Source organism: Augochlora pura, chromosome 3 (assembly GCF_028453695.1).
Source record: "Augochlora pura isolate Apur16 chromosome 3, APUR_v2.2.1, whole genome shotgun sequence".
Classification (NCBI taxonomy): Eukaryota; Metazoa; Arthropoda; class Insecta; order Hymenoptera; family Halictidae; genus Augochlora; species Augochlora pura.
The window spans coordinates 12,924,286-12,944,269 of NC_135774.1; the positions used below are offsets into that span (position 1 = coordinate 12,924,286).

General features: G+C 41.5%; 1 protein-coding gene across 10 annotated transcripts in view; it reads left to right on the forward strand.

Annotated features, from left to right (window-relative positions):
• By (focal adhesion protein tensin) overlaps positions 1 to 19,984 on the forward strand; it is a 303,833-nt gene that overhangs the window by 255,072 nt on the left and 28,777 nt on the right. The window lies entirely within an intron of this gene.

The following is a 19,984-nucleotide window of genomic DNA, read 5'->3' on the forward strand; positions in this document are numbered from 1 at the left end:
CAAACCCTACAAATCACGTCAACAGTTTCATTGAAAAATTCACCAAACAATCCCTTAGTTACTGTCAAAAATACCGCCTCGATTCGCGCGTCGGACATCTTGTTTCACGGCGCGGACAATCGCAACAGGAAGGAAAGAAGCCGAATCGTAGATTGAAAAATGCGGTGCAGCCAATATTTCTGGGTACCGCAAACCAGCATGAATCAAACTTCTGTCAGCATGGAAATAAAAACAAAAAAAGAGGAATCAGCGAAAGCCGCGAAACAAATTACGCTAGCGTGGAAGAGAGGAACGCGGGATGCAATGGAAAAGAAACACATCGAGGCGCGCGGCGCGATTCGCCGTTGAAATATTGCATCGATTTCGCGGCGGCGACGCAGCTGCGCGCATTTGTATCGACGACAGACGATTAGGATCCGGTTCCCACAGTGTTTCGTCTTCCCCGTGCATCTCGCCGGGTGGGGAACGACGAGGGAACGCACGCATATTCGTTCACCTTACGCACGATTCGTGCACGCGTCCTTGTCCCAGATACGGCCACCTAGGAATACCACCACCACTTGCCAACGGTGGTCTGACCAACTTTTCGTTCTGTCCTCGTCACTGGCCGACAGTAGAAATAGCCGGGACACGCTCAGACCAGCGCGGTCCTCTGTCTCTGTCTCCTCTGTGTATGCGAGCGCGACGAGATACAACAGCGATCTGGATTTGCCGTTGGTGAATCACGCGCGCCACGATTTTCGATAATCGGATCGCTCTGTTTAGAACACCGCCGCGTCTTCCTTTCCGTGCCGGTATCTGTCGTCGAATCTGTAACGCAATCCGTCAGTACGGGATAGACCGCTAATAGGCTTACGAAACTGTAGATCGCAGCGTCGATCGATCTCGGCGGATCTCGATTTCGCGCGCGGATAATGGATTTTCGCACCTGGGGATTTCCTAGCGAATTTGTAATGGCGACGCCATCAAATGAAGCGGCTGTGATCACTTTGTTACAATATTTGTAATATTTATTTCATGGTTGTAAGGGATGCAGAGTTGAAATTATTTTTATTCTGTCAGAGAAAGCTTGCAAAAATAAATTCTAGTGTTTGGAAATAGTGTTAGATTATTTGTGACTGATTAAAATTATTCAGAACGAAATTATTTGTCTATATAGTTTATGCATATTGTAATTAATGGAGGCAACCCCTATTTTGCATATTAATAACAGAATTTGTAAATAATATATTGAATAGAGCAGAGATGTATATTAAATAGAACAGAGATGCAATTATTATATTTCTTATACTTATTTACTTAATAATAACATCTTACTTATATTATCCTTATTTTGCATAATAATGACAGAATTTTTTAAAAATATATTAAATAGAACAGAAATTTCTTACACTTATTTACCATATTTCCTATAGTTATTTACTCTATTTCTTACACATATTTGCTATATTGCTTACACTTATTTACTATATTTATTTAACTTCTGTTTTACATAATCCATACATCGCATTTTTATATCAACTGGAGATTCGCAATGCAATCGCCAATTGCTTCGAAACTAAATTAAAATCGCATCGAACGATCTACAAATTGCACCGTAGATTATTGCACCGTAAATTATTGCACCGTAAATTATGCAAGACGTCGAATCGCTAGGAGTCCACGAACCAATCGAAGAACACTGCTCCATAATTTTCCCCGATCGTCGTCCGAGGGAAGGATTATCCTGAATTCGTCGACGACTATAACGGCAACGAGCAGCGCCGTCATCAATTCCAATCATACATTGCAACAGTGTAATAGAATATGCAGGCCGCTTTCAGCTCTAATCTATCATCATCCTTGGTTCCGCGACGATCACGTAATTCGAGCGTTCATCGCAATAAAAGACGCGTGCCGCGAGCCGCAAACAGAGAGTACGTGGCTCTAGGTAACGACTCGGTGTCAAGTATGCCAGCATGCATTCACCGGGGGTATCATACGTGACACTCGTAACGATTACTAATCACGTACGCCGGTGCACGTGTAGATGGAGCTCTCTCTCTCTCTCTCTCTCTCTCTCTCTCTCTCTCTCTCTCTCTCTCTCTCTCTCTTTCGTTGCGCTGGGTTGCGGCGAACAAGCCGGCCAGAAACCGTGTTAAATAAGAGTACAGGGGCTGGATCGCTCCAGTAGCCTAATAATAGTCCGCTAGGAGCTGAGGTCAGGCCGCATAATAGGCTCATATGTCACGGGAAATTTACATAAATGCACCGCGAGAGGCAACTAGATCGCTGATGAGCAACGCCGACCGACCGACGCGTAGCAACGGTGCACGCGTTGAACTTCTTGCCGCGGGATGCGCAGCGACCGCTTGCGAACTTGGCCCCATCGTTCTTGCGGTGGTCAGTTATGTCGGAAGAACACCGTTGTTAATGTTAGTTTCGCTAGCTCGGTGGATTTGTTGATGCGTTGGTGCGGGTTTAGTGCGATTGGGGAAAAGTGGAAGATGAGATCTAGGATAAGGAAAATGGTCAAAGGATTTGAGGATATTTGTGCAATGTATTTGATTTATTGAAATTATTAGAGAGAGAAAGAATTTTGTAATTCGTGAATATAATTTTTATTTTATTTTATTTTGATTTTTACGCATTTCTGAGAAAAAAATAGCATGCATTTATGAGATCATATATGATGTGGTAGAAATATTTATGAAATCAGAAGATATTGTGGCACTATTTTCGATTTTATTAAAATCACTAAGAAAATAAATTAATGTATATAAAGCTGAATTAATTTATATATCTACAGTATCTCGAATTAGGTGCAAATAATTTCTATGCTACAATACATAGTGTAGTTATTAAACTTGTACAATGCAGTGCTAGTTTTTAGAGCTTCGTGCACATATATTAATTTAATATATAATATTAATTTATATATTAAAATAGAATCCAATAAAATTTAACTTTCTTACTGTATAAAGTACAAAGTGAAATTATAGTTACTTTCACAAATGAATGATTACTAGACTGCAAACATTTATGCAAAACAATAGATAAATTGAGAAACTGAAATTCAATGAATATGCACTTTAATTTCTAATCATTTAAATTCATCGAACACAGCTTACCACTGTTCGTTAACATGCATAAAATACACACTCTAATAACTTCGTCTCTAATCCTCGAGCATAACTTATCAAATTACTGTATCAAATTACCGTGAATTAAATCACCGTGTATCAAATCACCGTAAATTAACTTATCACAAAGTCGATATCAAACTCATCGAAAAATCTCCATATCAATTAATACATATAAACTATGAATTATGCACTTTACCGCGATATATCTTCCAAACTAATTTCTTCCAAGTTCAATTAAAAAGCTTTGAGGACCCGACGCATTCACGCAGCCATAACTTCGGACACCGACGTCCAAGGTTCATTGAATTCCCCCTTTCAAAACTTCCGTAGCTACTAATTGCAAGTTTCTCGGTTCGACCCTAAATTCAAGCTTAACATGCCCCCGAAACCTTGCGGGTCGAAGAGTTCCCCCAAGTTCCGAAGCCGTGGCTCGTTACGCGAACCTAAATTTTCAGATTAGAAAGCACCGCGGTTGAAAAGATCAAACGGGGGAGGGGAGGGGGTGGGAGGGACTGGTTAGGTGCACACGACTCGAAGACCCCAAGGGTCTCTCGACGAGTTCTAAATTCGGCTTCGCGAGTAGCTTATTTACCTCTAAACTGTGCGCTTCACGAGCTCCGCAGGAGTCCTAATCCCAGGACTTGTGAAGAAGCTTAGCGCGAGTCATAAACTCGGGGATTTAAAATGCTGCCTGGTAACGCGGGTTCGAACCTCGGACCGCGAGCGCGCGAGATCTCTCTTCCTAAAATACACCGGGAAGTTCGCGCATTAGACTGCAGAACTATCGGAATCGTTTCGTATTTTAAACTCCTGATCGGCGACTTGTTATTGCGTTCCGGCTTTGTCTTAGCGAGCTCGCCGTTGCAGCGGTGCGGTTCAGGATGATTATTGCGAGAGACTGTAGTTTGTAATTTTATTGTACAATGTCGATCGTTTATTAGGGATCTATTATTATACTGGATTGATTCGATTATTTTATTCGATCTAACATGATTTATGGAGTTTGGATTTTTTAGCGAAATAAATGTCTGCATTTGTTGCAAGTTATAGGAGTTGCAGAAATATTTATTTCTTTTTTAACAATTTTATTTAATTTATAGAAGTATAATAGTAATTTTTAGTTAATTCTTTTAATTTTTTAGGACATCATTCCATATTTAATTCGCGATTTAAGAGATTATTCGAGGAATTTATTTCAGACGTTATCTAGATAAAATTATATTGCAAACGTTGGTCGAATAAGATTTCATTCGAAAGAATTATTCTAAGTGTTTGAATAAAATTCAAATTCGAAATATTTATTCAATATATTATTGAGATAAAATATTATTCGAAAACTGTATTTGAAATAGTATTCGATTAAAATTTTATTCGAAATATTTATTCGAGAAATTATTTATTTTATTTATTCCAGACATCATTGAGATAAAATTTTATTCATGAACTGTACTAAAAATGTTGTTCGATTAAAATTAGATTCGAAAGATTTATTTAAAATATTACTGACATAAAACATTATTCTCTCAAACATTGAACCGTATTCGAAAAATTCAATTAAAAGTCTCGAACAACTTCGACCTCCGCCGACAGAAAATAACGAAAATAATCGGGATGCAAAGTCCTTATCATTAATTAAAAGGAACTCATGTCGACGGAAAGAACGCGTTACGGCACGTGTCCTTTGCGAGCGTATCCGCGAGCCGGCGGTGCTACCCGTTCTTAGACGAACGCGTGTGCGTGGCCTTACAGCACGGAATCGCGCCGGCGGATGATGAATTATTAATTGCCGGCCATTCATTTACAGCCTGTGCTACCGGTCGCCGCAACGGTTCGCGCGAAACTCCCGATTAAAACCGGCGCGATGTGTAACTACACACGCCTCTCTTGTTCGAAGAAAACACGATTGTGTTTTACGTGCGTTGAACGCTGACGATGACTGCCGGCGACGGCCCCGCCGATTAATCTTCGTTTTATTCAGCAGCGGAAATTCGCGGGGATCAAATCGAGATTAATCTTGATCGCGCCGCGACTTTTACCGGAATTAATGCGGTCGAGCGATTTTGCCGGCGGAGTCGCGGATTCTTGAAAATTGAGTCCGATTCGGGGAGCTGGATTTCAATCGTGACAAAGGGCTTCCTAGATGTTAAATTTTAAAACGATCGTCTTTAATCACAGCTTTGATTTATTGATAAGTTGGGGTATGGATTGCGAGGAATTATTACTTGGAGAGAATTTTTAAAATTGGAGGTTTGTCAATGTTGGCATATGTTTGCTAAATTAAAATAAATAAAGAATTCAGATATTATAAATTCGTATAATCGAGGTTCAAAGTAATTTTTCAAGTAATCTAATTTTAACCCTTTGCACTCGAAGCCATTTTAACTGTAAACCTGAAATAATTTTTCTGGGGTACTGTATTTCCATTTTAAGTAACGAAGTGCATTTTATATATACCAAATTAACTTTTGTGATTCATACCAATACTTTCATTTTCAACAATTTATCCAAAATTGAACTTTGTTGCTATAAAAATTATTTTAGTAGGCCACAGAACAATTTTAGTGGTGCCTCAGAGTGACCACACGAGTGCAAAGGGTTAATAATTCATGAATAACAAATCTTAGAGATCGTTTCAGTACTAAATCGATGTATAAACTTGAAAATTTGCGTAAAATCCAATTGCAGTCTAATCCTAATCTACCTTTAAATTAAATAATTCTAGAGTCTATAAATTTAAATAAAAATATGTAGTATCAAGTAATTTCAACCGGTTCACGGTTAAGAATGGAGGACAAAGGTCACGTTCGCAACGGCCTTGTACTTCCTCATAGCAGGTGCTGTCATTAGAGACACGGAGAAGGGATTGACGGGCCCGTGACCAGCATTTCGCGCTGCTAACAATTAGTTGAACTGTGTCCGGCGACCATTTGGCGGCAACCGGCCACGTGTTACGACACAGTTCGCATTCGAAGAGACGGCCGGTAGTGTGTTATCCGCGGCGATGTAGCAACCCGAAGTGTCGAATTCAGCGGCTCGGGCACGTCGAGAGTACCGTTTCCACCGGTAGGCACGGCTCGGTCGCGAGCGCGCGCGCTTGTACACGCACGAAATAATCGACTTGAACGATCGACCACGGCGAGGACAACGACGGGGCCGCGCTCTCGGAGTGTTGCCGTAGAAGGACTGGCGACTGGAGGCCAGTCGAATGGGTAGAGGGGCCCGTTGCGCGAACACGCAATGCCCGCGTCGCGAAAGAGCGCGGGCCTCACTCGCTCGCACACGCTCACGTAGGTCAGGAACTACGTGAATGGGTCGCGGGGATCTAGGATTTACGCAAACCGTTATTGCATCGAACAGATACGGACGAGGTTCTAATCTTTATCTCTGAAGGGCCTTAGGTCATTGAAAAAGGTCTTTCTAAAATTTTATCAGAACCTAGTTAAATTTAATTCTAGGTTTGATTTTGTTTGGATATGTTTGAAGCATGCTCGAAGCCTTCTTACATCGAGGTAACAAAAATGGAGCTGTCAAGTTTTTATTTCAAAAGTACTCTAGATCATTGAAAAAGTTTTCTTTTAAAATTAATAGAGGTCTGATTAGATGAGTATCAAGTTTGCTCTTGTTTGATCATGTTTAAAGCTGTGATATGTTCGATTTCCTTTCTTATCAAGTTAATAAGGAGACTTGCCAATTTTTATGGTTAATGATGTTCAAGTCAAAGAAGAGTGAAATTTATGTTTTAATTAGGTTTATGTTTAACCTTGTTTGCCATCCTTATTAAGAAAAATTGTCTGACTTAGTTGACAAGCCTTTAAATAAATTTCGATTTAAGCTAACTATCTACATCAATGTAAACCTCTAAAATACACTTTTGATAATCATAGATAAAAAATCACCTCGTTTGACCATGTTTGACATTTAGAAAAATCAATTACCATGAACATTCAAGCACATCTTACTAAATACAGACCATTTACATGAATAAATAGCTATAACAAATAACCGAATAATCAATCACTAATCTACTGTATACCCTATTTGACCATGTTTGAAACATTTCTAAAAAAATACCAAAAACTGTCTCAAAATTTCAAGTACCCAATAACGCATCTATACCCTCTGATTATTCATTCTCACTACTCTCGGTTCAATGACCCCTCCGTTCAACGACCCCCATCGCCCGAATGTTTGCGCAAACAGTCCCCGGCAAGCGATCGCCTCCAAATCAAAGCAAAGATCGCATTTCGGCGCCGCGCAAAGTGCATTCGTTAATGAAAGGAGTCTTGCGGGGGTGAACTGGAAACAGCATCGAAATCAAACTGGAATTCATCGTCCAAATAAGATCCTGTTACAGTTTCGGCGTGGGTTTCGCGTCGCCGGAAATCAACGAGCCGCGACCGAGCAACCACTGACAGCCAAAGGGGGCTCATTAAAATCCACGTCCTCGCGGATACCGTCCTCGCGGGACGCTAACAATAACTATGTCAGACGGTACCAACACCGTCGGCTCTTTCCTCCCCCCCCCCCCTTCGTTCCGTCACGCGTCTATCCCGTGGACCCGACCTGGCGGCGTTCGTTTATAATTGCATCTCTCGCGAAAGAGACGAACGCACGCACCCGGCCGGGGGTACAAACTTTGCGATACGCTTCGTTTCTTGTACCGTGGGCTTGTACGATCGCCGGGCAGTGTTTCTTGCCAGTGCGTTCCGTCCCGACCGTTTGCATTCGACGGGCAACATTTTGTCCAGGCGAAAGGGAACTGCCGCGGTTTTCTAATTGATGTCGGGATTAATGGATCGTGCCGGTAATGAATGCCAAACGACAATGTCAACATCGGATAGTTCGAACGATATTTCTTGCGAAATATATTAAATGCGGAATTTTATCCTGATCGCTTGAAAAGGTGTACTAGCAAATCTGCAGTTTTTAATTGGAATATATACGCGTGTGCGACAGTAATTGCAGTGTTTCGTGACAAATCAGTGGATCATGCTAGCGAATACTTTACTAGGTTCGTGTAAGCCGTGACAGGTGGATAACCTTTTAATTTACTATTACTCAGATTTTGGAGATGTATGAGTTCGCGAGTTATTTATCTAATACGCGCGTTACGCGTGCATTTGTAGCAACCTCGGGGGAACTTTGATTACTAAATCATTATTCAGATTTTAGAGATATGTGAGCTCACGAGTTATTTATTTCATATGTGCATTCTTCGCGGCAAATATTACAGCAACACTGACAAAAAACCAGAACAATCATTACTTTTATAAATTAAATAAAACAGCTGCTTTTAGTGTCTCTTGAATCCAGTTCTCCAGCAATATCAACATCTCTTCCGCGACAATATAAACGCACGTAAGATTTTATCCCGCGAATATCAACACTGTTTATTTAACTATAGAGTGAACACTCGTCGGCAATAAACGCGAACGTGTCCCCGCGTATCGCGGCATCGGTACGGAATACTTCCGTCGCGGCAGAGAACGGAGCGACGCGAATAATCCCCGGAGCACAATAAACTGGAACAGTTTAGACAGGTAACAGAGCGAAGCTCGACAATAATCGACTGTGTTCTGATTGACCGTTCCCGTAAGAGCCTAGACAACCTTAAATTAGCCGCGGCCGACAAGAATCACTGTCGGTGCCCCGTTGTACGTACCGGTGTTTATTCGCAGTCGCGTTGCGGAGGCAGAGACCGAAAACTTCGAGCGAGAGCGTCTTGCGTAGGAAGAGAACGAGGCCTGCCTCCAACGATGATGACGATAGCCCCGGTACCCGGTGCCGGTGAACGATGCCGATGGTGTGACGTAGCGGTGGTAGTGGTGGTTGATGGTGATCGCGATGACTGTGCCGGGTGCTGGTCGTGGTGGTGGTATGGTGGTATGGTGGTGATCAGCATCGTGCAGCATTTGCAACGTACAGTGCCGTTTCTGTGCTGCCGGTGAACGGAACACGCGTTTCTTCTCTCGCCTCGGCGAAGTTAAATCCCCGATCCTAGACAGTGATTTTGGTGTTCGACGTGCTCCAGCTGCGATCGCGAATCTCGATCCGATGCGACGCGAGACAGTGACGAATTCCTCGGACGCCTATCGTTCGAACTCCGACGGTTAACTCGAGTGTGCTAGACTATTCAGTGAACTTTCAACCATCACGCGCAGGTTAACCCTTTGCCGCTAGCATTCGAAGGAGCACTGTTAGGACAGATCGCTGACTTTTTGTAAATGGATATTTAAATTTTTAACAAGTAGAATTTTATGTTTAAAGGACAAAGATTGTAGAGGACAGAGGAGTTATCTGATTTTTATTTTATTAAATTGGAAATAATGAGCACAGCTTGAGGCAATATGTTTAAAAATCGTACTTGACGGGCGACGCCCGTCCCATATTTATACGTTTAAAATTATATAAATTTCACATATATAATACACATTCTCTTGTATTTTTCTATGTAATATTGTGACATTAATTTTCTGGCAAATTATTATAAAATAGACGATATTAAAAAGACACTTAAACAGTCTAAATTTCGTTCACGATAATTTCATTATAACTTCAAAAAGATATCTTTTTATTTTTATATCAAATAAATATCAAATGTTTATGAAATAAAAACAGAAATATTTTAATTTTACTTTTCGATAACTTCTCGCACAGCTCTAAATTAAATAATCCACACACTTACTTCTTTAAAAATAAATCGTGCGACAAGGTATTAATAAATCCTCCTACCAACTAATTAATGTTTCGCAAAGTGCAATACGATTCCCAATACATCAATAAAAATATATCGAATCAATAATACATCGAATAAAGCAAAGAGCGTCTCGCATCGTTCAAACCGGCAGGCAGGCATTTAAATTCGCCCGGCTTGGATCCGGCACGGCAAAGGGTTAAATTGTTTTCGGAGACACCGAACGCCGTTCAATACGTCAGCGACGAGCACCGAGTGATTCGGCTGTAACAACATTTCCGGAGGATCGAGGAATTCTGGTGCGAAGAGATATTCCCAGGAGCCACCACGCCCCCGCCAGGTCCGCATTTCAGTCGGCGACGACGACGACCCGAAGAAGGTATATTCCGTCTGGATCGTTGCCCACTTCCCATCGGCGTCTCATGAATCTCTATAAGGCCGTCAAACGAGTAATTCGTTCGTGCCTCTCCCTTTCTCTTTCTCGGCTCTCTCGTCTCCTCTTGCGTTTCCCCTTCGCCGTCCCCCGTTCTTCGCCGCCCCCCGTTCTTTGCTTCTCCCCCCCGTTCCTCTTCGTCGCGCTGTCCCGGCCGGTTTCTTTTCCGAAAGATAATGACCGACGGCGTCATGAATAGAAACCGGCCGTCGCGAAATTTTACTACCATAAGCCGGAGGGCCTCGCGTAATCTGCATCCTTTCGTGAATGGCCGCGGCGGAAGAGGGCGGGTAGAGAGGTGGATCCGCGAGCGGAAAGGGGGGGACTGCAAAATAAAGAGACGCGAGAGAGAGAAAGAGAGAGAGAGAGAGAGAGAGAGAGAGAGAGCGTGCGTGGAACCGGCTGGGACGACGATGACGTCCCCGCGCCGGAATCTAATTATCATATTCGCCTCGACGAGTTACGCGCGCGGAGCTTATTAATCCGCGGCGGATCGCGGCGGGGCGAGAGAGGGAAAAAGCGGAGCGCGTCCGACGCGGTTTCAATGGATTCCGAACGATTCCCCGGCACGGCGCGGTGCACGCGGAAAATATGGCGCTTTCTAGCGGCGCCTGGATACTTACTCGCGTGCCATAAAGACAACCGGCCGCGACGAGAGTCCATTAAACAGCGTGAAACGAATCCGCCCGATGAGATCGTTCCGCGTACACTAAGCCGCAAAAGTTTCAGCCCGCCGGTTATCAGAATCGCCGAGTCGGCGAAATTTATTCGGAGCTTAGAGATATCAGTTTTCTGGTTCTGGGAAAACCGATGATAATGGCGAAGAGTGTTCGCGGAATTTTGGAAACGTAATTACTTTCTTCAAAATGGGCTAGATTGCTTTTTCTTAAAATTACTCTGTGGAATAACTAAAATACTTTCTTCTTTGCTTTCCTGTTATTAGTAATAGTAATTAAATGAACAGAGCCGCAGTCTTTTCACTTTGATTCGAATCTGTATAAAAATTACTATAGTTGAGAACAAAGTGCTATCTAGTCAGTCATTTTGACACTTGCTCTTTCTTTACGACGACTATAGTCGTCAGAAATAGCTAACTCATTAAGGAGGATATATACATTAATATTCTTTATTAAATTGTATATTCTATATAAGTGTTGTATTTAAATAAAATATGAAGAAAATTAAGTATACAGTAATTACATAGAATCAAATGCACAGTACCTTTATACAATTAAATACAGTCAGTCATTTGACTGTAATATACAATACAATCACAGTAACTTAAACCCATTCTAAACACATAGCAACAATTAATAGTTTAAACAGCGCCTTCCACCAAATCGAATCAAATCTCCCAATTTCTATGATCAGAATCGAGTCTACCTGTCAGAGTTGCACAGGTGGTTTTGAACGGCCCTGTATCGCGTGGCGCGAAACTCGCCGGCCAGCCGAGATACCAAGGAATTTCCCACAGATGTTTACAGGTTCCTGAGCCAACAATCGACCCGCGGCCGTAAAACGCGCGCGAGCTCGGGGCATTAAGCGGCGCGAAATGAAACTGGATCGGCCGGCACCGCTCTTCAGAAGGAAGGCCGGCCCCGTTGTTCGTCCCCCCCTCCTCATTAATTTCATCGTTTACTTAGCGAGGTGCAACGAGAGTGCGCCAACAAGCATCATGTTTAAACGCAATTGTTTACGATGGCTCGTGGAGACGACCGTGTTTCTCCGTCGAGCACACTTCCGAGCAGAAGCGGCCCGTAGAAACGGTTTATCCTGGTCCTCGAGCAGATACGGTTTATCGCTTCCTCTATTATACCTATTTAATGGCGTGTGCCGCAAATCATTCACCGATACCGTACTCGCTTCTCGATCTCGCTGATGTGTGCGCGCTGGATTAGCGAGGCCGCCAGACGCGATAAACTTTTTAGGATCTACTTCGGCACCGTCTGGTTGTTTCAAGCGATGTAGTCTTGGTTATTAACATTTGTCACCGGTTTCCGATTTTATGGCCGACGCGTGGACAGATTTTATGTGTTCAAGATTTAGAGCCCGCTGGTATGTTTAATTCAGTATTCATGAATGAAATTTGTAGAGAAACGTCACTGTTTCTGCAACTAGTCGAAGCGCATTCTCTGCTCTTTTAGATGAAGATTATTGGTTAAAGCGTAAGATTCTGCAGGTCATTATTTAAAATTGAATCAAATAGACTGGTGAAATATAATTTAGGATAGATAAAATTCTACGAGTGTTATTCTTTTCAATGAAATATTCATGAATGAAAATTTTCTACACTAACAACTATTTCTATGCTGAATTATAAGACATCACTTGCTCTTTAAAATACACTATTGATTAATGTGAAAAATTTTGTTGGAAACTATGTAAAATTAATTTAAGTAGACTACATAAAATGAAAAAAACTAAAATGATAAGAAATTTCACAGTTATTGCCATATTCAATTACATATTCATGAATGAAAATTATCTGCAAATGCAACAATTACTACTCTACATTAAAGAGTATTCTCTGCTCTTTAGAATGCATTACTGGATGAAGTGAAACGCTCTGTCGGATATTATTTAAAATTAAATCAAATAAACTGGTGAAATATAATTTAGAATACATAAAATCCCACGAGGATTATTCTTTTCAATGAAATATTCATGAATGAAAATTTTCTTCACTTGCAACTATTTCTATGCTGAATTAAAGTGCATTACCTGTTCTTTAGAATGTACTATTAATTACAGCGAACAATTTTGTTGAACGATATTTGAAATTAATTTAAATAGACTACATAAAACGAATTCAAAAATACTACAGGAAATTTCGCAATCATTGCTGCATTAAATTACAAATTCATGAATGAAAATTATTTACAAATGCAACAATTACTACGCCAGATTAAAGTACATACTCTGCTCTATAAATTGTAGTATTCACCGAAATAAAACCCCACGACGTTAACGATATAAAATTAATTCCCCACTGCACGTTCCATCGCCGAAATCAATGCCTGCACACCGAAGTACTGTGTACATTCGCGCGCAAAGTAGATTTTCCATCAGCGCAGTCAGAACGCGTGAAACTAAATGCACGGGGGGAGGTCGGCGCACGCATCGTCGCCTATTTGTTTCCATTTATTTCCATTTATTTCCCCGATTGCAATCGTCGATTTAATTTCCGACGGTCGCCGGCTCAACGAATCGGTGCATGACCATCGATAAACTTCGCCGAATCGAATATTGCGCGCGAGGCACAATATAAGGTCTCGCTCGAGCGATCCCGTCCTTGGCTCGGATCGCGGTATTTTCGTCGTTGGAAAAGGAAACGGCGAGTCCCCGCAATAAAACGGACGGGGCAGCGAAACGTAATCGTTGCGTGGACGTATCATTTGGCGCAATAAATCCGCGTGGATCGCGAGCGACTATTGGCCAAAGGCGACACCGCTATCCCGCGGACAATCTGCCCGCGCGGAGTCGCAGTTGCAGCTGCAGCCTGCACGTGTTAAGTGCTCCTCGTAGATCGTCTCGATCCTCCGTGTCAGTGGTCGGCCGGGTGATTAGTGTCGTGTTGTCGCCTCGACGTCCATCGATCTGCATAGCCAAGTAACTTTTTCGATCGTTTGCGCTGCTTTTCGCGTCAACGTTTAAATAACTAATTTCCTAACTGCGTCTTTAACTCGGAATAGTCAGAACTGCATCGCTTTCTAAGAACTGTTTCGATCATTCTCAAATAGGAAATTTATTGATTATTCGGTTTAAATGTTATAGAAGCTAGTTTATTAGACAATGGTTTACTAAATAAAGATTTGCAAGAATTTGCAATCGGCTGGGACGACAAAAAAGTAAGAAACTTTTTTCTATTCTAAGCTCAGATATAAAGATTAAGAAATACAATTTTTGTTACCGATTTTTCTGGCTGCTATAAATATAAATTTTTGTATTCTCTAACTTCAGAAAAGGATATTCAATCTTCTAGCCGAATTTTGAAGAAATTATTCCATTCTAAAAGTCACGTTAATTACTTTTATAACTCGTTAAAAGTGCTCAGAAGTTGACCAATCAGAAAAATAAACTACAATCGTCGATTATTCGTTAACAAACTTTGCTAAACATTGCTTAGCCCCAAATTCTCGATTTGTCAATCATTTTACGGTATAACTGCATTCAACTGTACGAAACCGGTGTCTAATTATACCTTTGGCACACTGAAAACGCGTCTCCGCAGTCGGCGATGACACGTCGCCAGAATAAATCGGGATTCGTTTTAACGGAGAAAAACAACCGCGGCTCATTATCATTCGACTGAACGTGGTCTTCGTGATCCTTGAATGAGTTAGCAGCGTTAAGAGCGTCCGATGATACGTCCGACGTAATATAGGGTCGGCGTTTTAGTTTGAAGCCTTTTCGAAGACTTAATGGATATCGCGGAACACGCGAACGCCGCGCCGGCGCCATCTTGCCCGAGGGCGTCTTTTTCAGGGCGATCGTCGTTCGAGAATCCCCTTTCATTAGACACAAATTCAGCCTTCGAGCGGCTATCGTTCCGCGAAAAAATCTGGGGTGGTCCTCCGTAGGTGGTAACCCATCAATTTTAACTACAGGAGCTCGTCTCGTTCCGCTGAACGACGATCGATCACCGACAACCATTCGTAACTGTCCCAAACCACGAGATACCGCGTCGAAACCGATCCAAAAAGTAACCAACAATTTTTAAAAAGTGGTACATAATTAGAAAATAATTGTCGATAAATTGTCTTATTAAAGCGATAGTAATTTTACTATATTTCTTGTATGTTTTGTAATTGATCTTGTAATTAATTGAGCACGGTGTACTCAATCAAATTTCGAAGCAGCAAAGGTAGCTAATTTTAGTGATCAAGGTTGCTTAGATAATGTTCAAACATGTCCAAATAATATTGAAACATGCTCAAACTTATACGAATAGTTCTCAAACGTGTATAAATAATTCTCAAACCTATACAAATAATTCTCAAACATATACAAATAATTCTCAAACGTATACAAATAATACTCAACGCATAAAAATAATTCTCAAACGCATAGAAATAATGCTCACACACATCCAAAAAATACCCAACATATTCAAACGCTGCAAAAGATTTTACAGGAAATCCGAATATTTCCTTATCGTTTCCCTCTAATCGAGCATCAGGTGGAAGAGTCATTCATTCTGCAATCGAAGTCACGCCCTCGATAACGATATCGGCCGCGGCGGCGCAACTTCTTGCTTATCGTGTTTGGCAAATATTCGTTGGATTTACTGCGTCGTTAGGCCCCGAGGCCCCGACGACCGCGATACGGCGACGCCGTTTAGATTCTCTCTTCATCGAAAAGAGGCTGCAGAGAACCGCGGCAATAATCTGGCGATCTCGATCGAACCGGCCGCAAAACAGCCTTCGCCGGTGTTTCAGTGTGTTTGCGCGGCGCGCGGGTGTTAAATGCGTTCCATCTGCCGGCGAGATTAGCCGTCATTGATGGCGGGGAGAAAGAGAGAAAGATATAGACAGAAAGAGACAGAAAGAGAGAGAGAGAGATATGCTGTTGCCTCTGGGGCGCGAGTATAATCGAGAAACGCTTGAATAAAAATGATTTATACCTGCCGCGATGCGCGGCGCAGATAGCGGATTCAATTCAGCCGATGCCGCGCCGAGTCTACACGGTGTCCGTGAAGTTTCTTTTCACCGGCGTACGCTCTACTTTCCCGCAATTGAATCCAATAGACGGCTCTTAGGGTTCTTGAAAGATGTGGGAACGGGTCCTGTTTCATCTCCGGGGTTAAGACGATTTATCAAGTCGCGGAACGCGCTGTGAAATTATTTTTCTAATTACAGTTCTCCGATTGATGTACTCTGCTCGAAAGGTGTTGAGAGTCTTTTTTCGCGTGGTTATTCTTTCGGTAATTCGAGACGGGGTGTCCTGTCGGTGCACGGCTTTCAGTCTCGAGTGGGAAACGACGTCCTTTGATCGGATACTTGGAATTGCCTCTCGGAATATTACCAGAGAAATTTCATGAGATCCGGAAGCTCTAGAGCGAGTGCAAATTAATGCAAATGCAAAGTGCTGGCGGAGAAAGATTTAAATTGGTTCAACTAATTAAGTTCGGGTTGTCCAACTTGCTAAGAACAACGAGAGACATTGAGCTCGATAAATTCATTAAGGGATACTGATTTGATTGTCGTTTTCAAGTAATTATTTCTGAAAGAGAATTTATGGGTGTTTGGCGTGACTGAGTCGAGTAGAAAATTATGTTCTTTGATTAGATAGGCGGAACTACCTTTGAGAATATTATAGACATTTTTAATATTGTGTTTTTCTACTTATTTCTAAAATTAAAGCTAGATGTTCTAGGTACATATAGTGTACAGTAGAAAATGGCACCCTTTGATCAGACATAGTGACTTGCTAAACAGAATATTAAAAGAAAATTGTATTAAAATATATACTAAGCTAAGGTCCTATAATTATTGGGTATTTAATTTCGAGTAGAAAAGTCTATCCTTTGATCAGACATTTAGAATTTCCTTTTACGATATCATAGAAGAAATTCGAGGTCATTAAGCCACATATTTGACATAATTCGCATTTGTTTTCACAATTAACCCCTTGCACTATGACTCCTTTCACACTGCGTTGATTAGTACTTATGTGTCCTTAATAGGACCAGAAAATTTTTGTTTCATCTCTTGTCTTTATTTGCTACCGTTTCTAAACTTTAATAACAAAAGAATTCAATGTCACTTCGATTTAAAAGAAAATAATAATATTCATATTTATTAGACCCTGCGTGGGATCTTTATCACGTGTCTGACTTATTAGTATAGTACAAAGGGTTAAAGCGACTGGCATTTATTCTAAACAAGAAACTGACATCCCTTAATCGGACACACCACGCGAAACATTTCAGATCCTCAAACTAAATATCTGACATAATTCGCGACCAGCAATTCTCTCAATTAAGACCGCGCTTCTATAAATATACGCCACTTGCCCACGAAGTAGAAAACGACACCCTTTGATCGGACACAGTCGAACTGGGCCGCGGATAACTCCGCCGATAATTTTCCGTGGCCGAAGGCGCTCCGTCGAAACCAACGGATCAACAAAGTTCCCGGCGAAGAGTAGCCTTCGATAATTAACTTATAATATCTATCGTCGGAAAGTGTGGCAACGTCTCTCCATCAATTCCGCGCGAGCCTCGCCTAATGGAAGCAAACAGAGAGAGCCAGCCGGCCTGAATAATCCGACCAAGGCGAAGCGGCCATCGCCTTGGAATCTTAAAGCGGCGGGCAATTTGAATTCTTAATCGCGATCCGACGTAGCCCACGCGGCTGCTTCGCTACCAAAAAAAGCCACGGAGCACGGCTCGGTTCTCCGATAAAAGAAAACCACCTTCGCAACTCTCCCTCTCTCTCTCTTTCTCTCTCGTTTGTCCGAGTTTGCCGGGGTCCCCGGGTTCCTCGAAAAGAGAATTTCGCGTCTCCCCGCGAGTTCCACGACAAAAAGCGCGCGCAGCTCGCGCGAACATCCGCGAGATACGGTTTCGCATAAAGGGGGTTCTCATAGAGCGTGGAAAGCATCGGCGGGACCGTCTACTTGATGCTAATGGCGTGTCCACGAGTGCCGGCGAGCTTTAAAGCGCTCCTCGCCCAGCGCACTTCTCCTTGCCAGGCCTGTTTTGCCTCTTTTCTGCTACGGATATAATGTTTTTTTGCGCCCAGTGCCGCGTGGAAACTCTATTAAATACTCCGTGACGGGATGCCGCGAATTTTAATGGCGGAACGGAGATGGGAAATTCGAATCTTCGGGTTCATTGGCCTCGTCTTATAGCGCGCGAATTGTCTCCGATGCGGAAGAGTTAGAGCGCCGAAAGCTTTAACGTTCTAGCTTAGATTTTGTTAATTAAACTATATAGATTTTTATGCCATTTTTATTTATATTTTCCAATTTCCTTTTTGGTCAATATTAATAATTTTATTGGATTTAATATAGCGCGATCTAGTAAATTAAAATTACTTGTATTGTACTAGTAGGTAACGTTTATCAAATCGCCTTGAAGTAAAAATTTATACAGTAGTTATATTATATACCTACAAATCTTCATTTCGTTTAATTTTATTGATTTTATTCAGTATTTATTCATCAATCTGATTTTACGTAATGGAATTCACTTTCAATAAAAATTATAATCTTGTTCTTCAATTATGTCTAAAATATGGATTTTTATTAATATCAATTTACACAAATTATTTCGAACTCATATCTCTTAAAATATGAAAATGAAATAGAAATATAAAAATTTTATACTTTTAGGTGGAGAAAATACGTAACAGTACTATACTATAGCCCGATGTAAAAGAATGTTTGGTATCCAGGCTATTTTTTTCAAATCGACAGATCTAGTGTTAAAATTGTAGCTGCAGCCGTCAGAACAATTTGCTTCGACGTATAGCAGCACAGTCTCCGGCAATAAGCCTCACGTGCTCGCCTTCATTTTCAATTCATTGGAGCTCGTAAAAGCGGCATCGGCTCTAATCGATTATTCCGCGGGCTAGCCGGAGATAAGTCGCCGGCAAGGATGACAGTCCTGAGACATTTTTACCCTGTCCGCCTCTGCCGCTTGTTAGCAATCCCATCACGAACTCCAGGAAGACATATTTTAGCGGTCGCACGAGGAACGTTCCCCGAATCGTGTTCCTTTAAAGGGATTGTCCCCGGAAACTTTGGTATGCAAAAATTATCAGATTGATGCGGACCTGGCGTTCTAATAAACGTAAATTATACAATGTTAGCAACGAAATTGTTGCAAATGTTTGGAGAATTTTAATAGGATTTTTCTGTATATTCAGAAAATTTAAGAGAAATTAGCTAAGCATTGAGAAATTGTGAATAGCTTTAGTACAGTTTTATTTTATTAGTATTTTTTAATGAATTTCTAAAATTCAAAACAATTCAAAATTCAATTTAAAAAAAACAATTTCTAAAATGCTGAATAAGAATTATTAAGTAGTTATTTAAAAGTCAAGTTTAATAGTCATAGTTTTATAAACAGGTACCAAATATTAAACTATAGATATAGATTAACAACAAATGCATAATTTAAAAGAAAATTCTACATGCTTTGATGTGTGAAATAGGAGTTAAAAACACGATACATAACCTTTTTAATTATAAAGAAAAAATAGCGCAATAAAATATGCTAACTACACTGTAGCTACAAATTCAATTGAATTAAAAAGGCAGAATAAATCGTACAAGTCTAACATATAGTCCGAAGTAGATACTGACACCATTCGATCAGACATACGAAACTGGTTCTCGAAACACCACATGAGAAATGTAATATCACCGAACCATCATCACACGCATCGCGTTATTAGAATCGCTGTAACTATCTCATTTCCCCAAGTTGCGTTTTTACAAGCGCATTCTTGAAACGTCGCACAACTATCAAATATCGAATCGATTTCGCCGCCTAGAAGAACAAGCAGTTTAAAGCGAACGGTCTACGTGACACCGATTCCGCATGGATCCAGATGAAAGTCTCGATCGTTCCCGTAGATCTTTTCGCGGCCTGCCTCTAACAGGGGCACGAACCTTCGACTTTCCTCGACCCCGGGACACACGCGCGCGGACCCCGTCGTGCGCGCCATGCCCGTGGAATTGCCCGCGCGAGCGCGCGCGCGCGGCCCCACGTGTGCACGTGAA